Raw genomic sequence first — 8,207 nt, 5'->3', positions numbered from 1 at the left:
GGTATTTTCAGCACTTAGATGTTGAGGTGGTTGACTCAGTAAAGAGCTAAGCTTAGCACCAGGCCTAGCAGATAGTAGCCCCACAATACATATTTTCCTGAGGTTTAAATGTTAAAGGTCCTTTTGCAATATAATTGTTCATCTAATCCTGCGGGTCACCTTGGGAGGAAGGGATTATTATCGTACTTTGTGGCAGAGATGGTATTGGTTACCAAAGATTCCATTTGTTTTCTTTTTTTGAAAAATATTATTTATTTATTTGACAGAGAGACAGCTAGAGGGGGAACGCAAGCAGGGGGAGAGGGAGAGGAAGAAGCAGACTCCCTGCTGAGCAGGAAGCCCAACACGGGACTCAGTCCCAGGACTCCGGGATCACGACCAGAGCCAAAGGCAGACGTTAACGGACTGAGCCACCCAGGCGCCCCTCCATTTGTTTTCTTGTATTTCTTGGATTCTTTGGAATTAGGTAGAGCCAGGTGACCAGTTCTGGCCAATAAAATAGGAGTGGGAGTCATGCGTGTCACTTCTAAGGCAGTGGTCTAGTTCTTCCCTTGCCATATGAATACAGATGCCCATGTCCCAGATGGTGCAACTACAAGATGGAAGAGACTCTGTCAGTCTGTGACTGTGTTGAGCAGAGCTCCTCACAGGCTTACCTTGGATATTATGAACAAGAAATAAACTTGTGTGGTGTAAAGGCATTGATTTCTGAACTTTGTTTCTTACACAGCAAAGCTTCGTGGATTATGACTAATATACTCCCATTTTTTTCAGGTAAGAAAACTGAGCCTCAGAGAGGGGAGGTGACACACTTAAAGTCATTGGAGCTACAGTGAGAGCTGGGATTCCGCCCCTGGTGGTCTCATGGGGTCATGCGGACGAAGGTAAAAGTCAATTGAAAATTGTAAACTGCTGGGTAAGAAGAGATATCTAAGGGTTGTTTTTTTTTTTTTTTTTTCCCCCAAAGGTCTGGCCTAGGGGTTCCATGGCCCACATTGCAGGGTGGAAGTTGGGGTACAGAGATGCTACCAGGACCTGCTGGTCTGGAGAATCTTGTGCTCCCTTCTGAGTCTGGGGTTCTTACTTCCTAGAGACTCGTGAGTGGCAGTTGATAGCTATCAACATTTAGGGTGAATGCTGGCCTACTTCCCAGCCCTCCTTTCTGTTCCCACCATGGGGCTCTTTTGTCCCAAATGACATAAGATCTAAGTTTTTTGGGTCAGTTAGTCCTCCTCTTTACTAGCCGTTATGTCCGCTGGACCCGGTACTCAGCAGGGGTCACCCAGTCTACGTGGGAGCACATTCTGCATTTCCAAACCAGACCAGAGGTGAGTCAGACTGCCTAAACTGGACCTCACACCCCTTTTTCCTCCACCCCCCGCCCCTTAACATAGATGCCGGTCCAACCAAATCTTCTCAAAAAAGGTGATGTGCTTTCTAGGCAGAGGAAATAGCTTGAGCAAAGTCAGGGAGATATCAGAAAACTTGGTGTAGCAGAGACAATGGTTATGAGCCAGTAATTTTTAACTTTCCCTGATTTTACAGGGAAGAATTCTGGACTGCTTGGTCAGCTCCTGAGTTCACCTTTGTTGTTTAGAATCCAGGTGAAGTAGGAAATGGACAGAAGGCACTAAAGCTGAGAAATGGTTAAGGTGGTTGACTCAGTAAAGAGCTAATATGGGAACATATGGAAGGGGCAAGAAATAGAAAAGCCTCACGGTCTGGAGGTTGAGAGTGAGTGAAGGAGAGAGAGTGAGTTTCAGGGAGATGCTATGTGAGAGATATTGAAAGCGGCAGTAAAAAGGAGGTTTTGAAGATGTTGGTTATCTATTAAGAATACATGTCTCCCTTTGAAGTTCTTGGAGAAACTGAGTAAATATTTATTTGAAGTACTTTATATTACTTTTTGGGTTGCTGGACTGTTTCTTTCACTAGAACACTGCTGAGACTGGACCAGATGGCCCACATCTGTACTTAGGTTACAGGACACGTGGGATTGGACCTGTGAGCAGCCAATGTCAGGATCATGGTTGGGGTGGTGCTCAGGACAGAGAATATCAGTATGTGAAGCTGTGGGGGGTGCCAGGAGTCTTCAGAGCAGCGCTAAACTTATTTGTATTCCTGCGGGCCTCTAGGTCACCCAGGTCCTGCCTGCTGCTGTGTTCTTGACCATTGTATGTGGGAGTCATAGTAATAATATTTGCTCACATTTGCCATGAACTTACCACATAGCCGGAAGATTTCTAAAAGCTTTATCCATATTTTCTCTGTAATCCTCACAACTACCCAATGAAACAGGTATTACTATCATCTGCATTTTATAAATGAAGGAATTGAGGCATGGAGAGGCTAAGTGATTTACCCAAGGTTACACCACTTGGAATTGGTGGAGCTTGTGTTTGAGTCCAGGTAGTTTAACTCTTAATAATTATGATAAGGTTCAAAGCAATTGTTTTTAAAGGGAGGGAGGCTTTGGAAATCTCTGCAATATTTTTCCTATCTTTTATCCTCTTTCTTCCTTTCCCCTCCCCTCTCTCTCTTTTGTAAAGGACTTACCATAGCATTATGTGAATTTATTGGATTTATAATATGGTTTACAGAGGCAACAGTTTTAGTTAAAGAAAATTGGCTTCCTTTTCAAAATGTCATGTTTCTCATTTTCTCTCAGGATCTTGGGCTTTTTTCAAGCTCCCCTCAGCTCCTAAGTCATTCAGAAGCATGCTTCACAATTAGAATGCTAGAAACCCTCAACCGGCCAATTTAGGTTTTGTGATTTGTTCAATAGGACACTTAACATAAACCCAGGAGTTGATTGTGAAGGAGAGGAATGAGTGGGAGCTGGAGGGGAGAGGAAAAGAAGCAATTGTGAGGTAGCTGGGTGTCCACAGAGATGAGGGCCTCCATTCTTTGTCCATAAATGATTCAGCCATTTGTTTACATACCCTTCCAAAGGTACAGACATCCTCATTTAGCCGTCTCTCCACTCATCCATCCCTCCATCCGTCCACCCATCCAGTCAGATCCCTGTATATCCTTCATCCATCCATCCTGGCTTTGGGCTCATTCTGTAGCACCTCGGTGGAGTGATGCTCATACTAGTTCTCAGGAATCTATCTGGAATGGCTGATCCACTACCATTTGTTGAACACCCTCCATAGGCTGAGAATTGTCCTAGAGAGCATTTAAGCAGGAAGGTGTGTTTGTTTTCCCGGCATTCCCAACAACCCTACAGAAGTGAAGCTCAGCAGAATTAAATGTTTTTCACAAGCTCACACAGCTAATGAGAATCAAAGCAGAAACAGGGAAGGTGGAGGCGGGAGAACTGGGAACTGGCCCAAGGTTTGCTTCTGCCATGGGCTGGGTTTTGGGGAACTGACTTAGAGAAAATGGGGACGTAGGAAGTTCTGCCAAGTGGGGTATGCACTGGTATCCAGAGGTATGTCAGTCAGCTATCGCTGCATAACAAATCACCCCCCAGTTCACTCTCCTGTCTCCCAGGAAATTTGAAGGATTTGGAGATTATTTTCTAGGAACCAGGAACAGAGGCCAGGATCTCTCCTTGGGCAAAGCTAAATTCTTTATCATGTGAGACTGAAGTTTGAGAAGTGTATAGGAAGAAGGGTGGAAGGGAGGTGGCATCTTGTTGCTTTGATCCTGGGACGTCTTTTTCTTTGGGTAAGCTCAGGAAAAGATGGCATATTAACAGCTTCTCCATCCAGGGTTCATACACTTTCCCCTCCTGTTCCTTATTCTCCTCCTCCAAAGCAGGGTTCCAAGACTTGTTCTTTGCTCTGGACCCCTCCCGAGCAACAGTCAGGTGAGACCTATGGACCTCCGCTCAGTAAAAAAGAGTTTTAAATGCATAACAAATACACAAGATTCCAAAGGAAACCAATTATGTTGAAAGATAGTTATCTAGGGGCGCCTGGGTGGTTCAGTCAGTTAAGTATCTGACTCTTGATCTCAGCTTGGGTCATGATCTCAGGGCTGTAAATTTAAGCTCCGCATTAAACTCCACGCTGGGTGTGGAGCCTACTTAAAAAGAAAGAAAGATAGTTACCTAATTATTAAGAAAACAATTTTGTGATAAGCATTCTCTATTAACACTTCACCTATCAACCTAGTGGAGAGTTTAAAGTAGTGTTGCATGTAAGTATTTCAAAATATCTGAAATACATAGCAACTGTTAGGTGATATGAAAAAAATCCATGGGTTTAATTGGTGAAATCCCAGGTCCTTCTAATACTACTATGGCTTGTTGCCTATATTCATAAATGGAAGAAAATATTAAACTTCAGAGGTTAGTGGGAGAAAAAGTAATAAGTTCATAAATCACTGAATTCTTTCCATCGACCTGTAGAACCCAGGCAAAGAATTCCCGCTTCAAAGTCTTGCATGATATGAGCTTATTTTTAATTGGATACTGAATGAAAATTCAATTCGTTTTGAGAAACTTTTGAGAAGTTTGCAAGAGTCATTGAAATGATGAGAGGTACCCTGGAGTTGTGCACAACTTAAACTGGGACTTGGTGTACTGGTGCCTGGTGGATTTATGGTTAAGTAGGGTGGGGGGTGTTGATGGCCTATCATCCCCTCTTCTGGAAAGCTGTATTGTGTGGCATGGCTCAAAGGTGGGCATGATTTTCCTATTATCAGTAAATGACATTTAAATTTATTCAACCCAAAAGCACTGGCCCAATGCCAGGGCGAGGATGGAAGAAAAATAAATGAAAATTAAGAAAAGCTGAAAGAAAACCAACTGTGCACAGCCTTTGGGAAATCCATTTGTAGCCACCCAGAGTTCGTGAGTCCATCTGGACAAAGCCGAAATTTCCACACTTTTCAAGACAGAAAAAGAATGGACGAGACCCAAGAGCAAGGCTAATGTTTTAAGAAAAGGCATTTCCAGCATGACCCACAAAGATTTTGATTATGTTAATCATTTTTTTGCATAATTTTCACTGGCACTGTCAAAGCTTCCACTCACAGAAGGGCTTTCCTCTACGTTCCTTTTTAGGGGATAGGAAGGCAGACGTTGACTGTCGGGTGCTATGCCAGGGCTGCCAGAGCAGAGCGTTTCCTCAGGAGCTCAGGGGCCAGGAACCCTTTCAATATTTTTATGTAATTGGCACCAACCCCTGTCCTGCAGATGATGGACAGGGTCCTTAGGGACCCAGTCAGGATGGAAGCCTAGTGGTAAAGTTGGGGAACATTCTTAAGGAGACCACTTAAATTGTCAGAAGTTTGACAATGCAGAGGTGAGAGGGAGAGACCTTCCTCTCTCTGTACTTAAGCCAACTTGCCGCCCAACTTGTTGCCCATCTGACTGCCTACCCACTAACAATTGAGTCACTGGAGGCTTCCTGAAAACCCAGGAATGGATGGCAGGGAGACCTCTGGAGCATCAAGCCAATGTACACTGCCCTGATGCAGGGCTGAGCCTACCACCCGGAGCCCCAGGGGAACTGGAGGAGAACTGAAAGTGCATGTTACCCTTTGAAGGTTGGGTTGTTCCTTGAATGCATTGTGTCCAAGATGGAACTCAACCCCATAAATATTCCATCCGTGCATCCTACCAATTTTTCCTCCTAATCATCTTTGAAATCTGCTTCTGTGTCCACTAACCACTCCCTGATTCCAGATGCCATCATCCCTCTCCAAGTGTCTAGGATCTGAGTAACTGCAGTGAGCTTGTCACTGATCTCTGCCCCACTCTGCCATTGTACTGATTTTACCATGACCCTTTATAAGCAAAGGAGAGAAAAATGCAATGTTGAGTAGCCACTACAGTTTAATTCTTTAGTTAATCAATTCACTTAATATTTGTTGAGTACCTTCAATGTCCTACAAGCTCTTTTTGGAGCCTGTCCACCTGGGACATATGGTCTCCCTGTCTCTGGTGGCATTAAGTGTTAATCTGCAGCCATCACAAATTTCAGTGCCTCTGTTCTTAGTAAAGGGTGATAATCAAAGCATAAATCATTTTACTTTCTCAATGTAGTGATAAAATATTTAAAACAGGATGAGGGATTTGGAAAGTAAGAAAACCAAGAAACTACCACCTCAAACTAACACACTTGAATATTTGATCATTTTATATATACATGTGTATATTTTAAGGTTTTTATTTATTTCTTTTGAGAGAGAGAGAGAGACAGAGTGCATGAGTGGGGGGGGGCAGAGGGGAAGCAGACTCCCCATTGAGCAGGGAGCCTGATGTGGGACTTGATCCCAGGACTCTGGGATCATGGCCTGAGCCAGAGGCAGGTGTTTGATTGAGCCACCAAGTCACCAAGCCGCCACACACACACACACACACACACACACACACACACACGTGTGTATATATATATATATATTTTTTTTTTTTTTCTTTTGAGAGAGCACATGTGCGCGCAAGTGTGGGGGGCAGAGGTAAAGGGAGAGAGAAAATCCCAAGCAGGCTCGTTGCCCAGCACAGAGCCTGATGCAGGGCGTGATCTCATGACGCTGAGATCACAACCTGATCTGAAGAAGAGTCAGACGCTTAACTGACTGAGCCACCAAGGCACCCTGCTTTGAATTTTTCTTTTTTTTTTTTAAATTTTATTTATTTATTTATTTGACAGAGAGAGAGAGAGATCACAAGTAGGCAGAGACGCAGGCAGAGAGAGAAGGGGAAGCAGGCTCCCCGCTGAGCAGAGAGCCCAATGTGGGGCTCAATCCCAGGACCCTGGGATCATGACCTGAGCCGAAGGCAGAGGCTTTAACCCACTGAGCCACCCAGGCGCCCCTTGAATTTTTCTTAAAAACATAAGTAAAATGCTATGTGCAGTGCCGCAAGTGCCCCTTTGTGCCCCTACTCAATCCTGTTCTCCCGTCGTCCTCCAGGTAATCCTGTCTTCCGTTGACATGTTCTTCCTGCTCATGTTTTAATATTTCTTTGCCTTTGTGAATTTAAAAAATTAACATGAGTGATATCATGCTATAAATATTTTGAAGCTTAATTTAAAAATTCAAACATTGGGGGCATCTTGGTGGCTCAGTCAGTTAAACATCTGCTTTCGGCTCTGGTCTTGATCAGAGCCCCAGGTTGGGCTCCTTGCTCAGTGGGGAGCCTGCCTCTCCCTCTCCCTCTGCCCCTCCCATTGCTTGTGCTCACACTCTCAGATGAATACATAAAATCTTTTAAAAATCCAAACATTTAGTTTTAGAAATTCATCCATGCTGATGACATTGGCCAAGTGTATACATTGTAATGGCCCTGCGGTATCCCAGCCTGTGAGTTTGTCACATGTTGCCTCTGCGTTTCTCTACTGAGGGATATTTAGGTTGTCCATACGTGTGTTTCTGGAGACAAACAAAGCTGCAGTAAACATCTTTATACCTCTCTCCTTGAGCACAGACACAGGATATTTAGGTCTCAGTCTTTACCAGATACTGACAGATGGCTTTCTGAAGAGGCTATCTTGTCATGTGGTAGGGAAGTTCTAAGATTGGGAATCAGGTGAACCTTGTTCTAGTCTAATTCTGGCATCCACTCACAGTGTGACTTCTGGCTTCCCCTCTTTGTCCTCAGTTTCCCCCTCATTAAGATGAAGGTCTAGACTAGCAGATTTCCACAGTTCCTTCTCCTGAGCTGGTTTAAAAAGATGTTTTGTGGAACTATCTGCTCTCCTAGAAACAAATGTCCCAGAGGTGGGTTTGCTCTAAGCCCTAGAGATGGGTTGATTGTGGAAGGCAGTTGACATTTCCGAGCCCCTACCAAGTGTTTTGGGCACTTTAAATTTTCATTTCCTTGACCCAGGAGATTAAACGGTTTGTTTAAGACCACAGAACTGGGAATGATCAGAACTAGACTTGAACCCAGGACTACGGGATTCCAGAGCCCGAGTTCTGCTTCTGCTCTGCTACAGGGCAAGTTCCTTCCCAATACCCCCGTCTGGGTTGTTGGAATGGTGTTCTTCTTGGGGGTCCATGGGCAGGCCATCGATGCCAAGGGGCCCCAACCTTCCACCCTGCCTCAGGAATGTAGAGTTGAGCCTGTAGATATGAGGAGGGTGCAAGAAAGAGCCCCCCTTTGGAGGGAAGAGAAGAAGAAAGTGGGATTGAGCCAGAGGCTGAGGACACACGAAAGCATGAACTCTGAAGGCATTTATCCTCTGACCGCAGCCAACGAGTCAGTGAGGAACAGGCATCAATAAGAAGCAAATTAAACACCAGCTCCA

General features: G+C 44.5%; 1 long non-coding RNA gene across 2 annotated transcripts in view; it reads left to right on the top strand.

The window, feature by feature from the left end:
* The first annotated feature begins 665 nt into the window (after positions 1–665).
* LOC125110045 (uncharacterized) overlaps positions 666–8,207 on the top strand; it is a 93,763-nt gene continuing 86,221 nt past the window's right edge. For both annotated transcript variants that reach the window (XR_007130429.1, XR_007130430.1), the window contains exon 1: positions 666–884. This is a non-coding gene — a long non-coding RNA (uncharacterized LOC125110045). The remainder of the gene's footprint in view (positions 885–8,207) is intronic.

The sequence above is a fragment of the Lutra lutra genome, chromosome 9 (genome assembly GCF_902655055.1).
Source record: "Lutra lutra chromosome 9, mLutLut1.2, whole genome shotgun sequence".
Lineage (NCBI taxonomy): Eukaryota > Metazoa > Chordata > Mammalia > Carnivora > Mustelidae > Lutra > Lutra lutra.
Note: the sequence above shows the minus strand (reverse complement) of the source record. Positions and strands in the feature narration are given on the sequence as shown.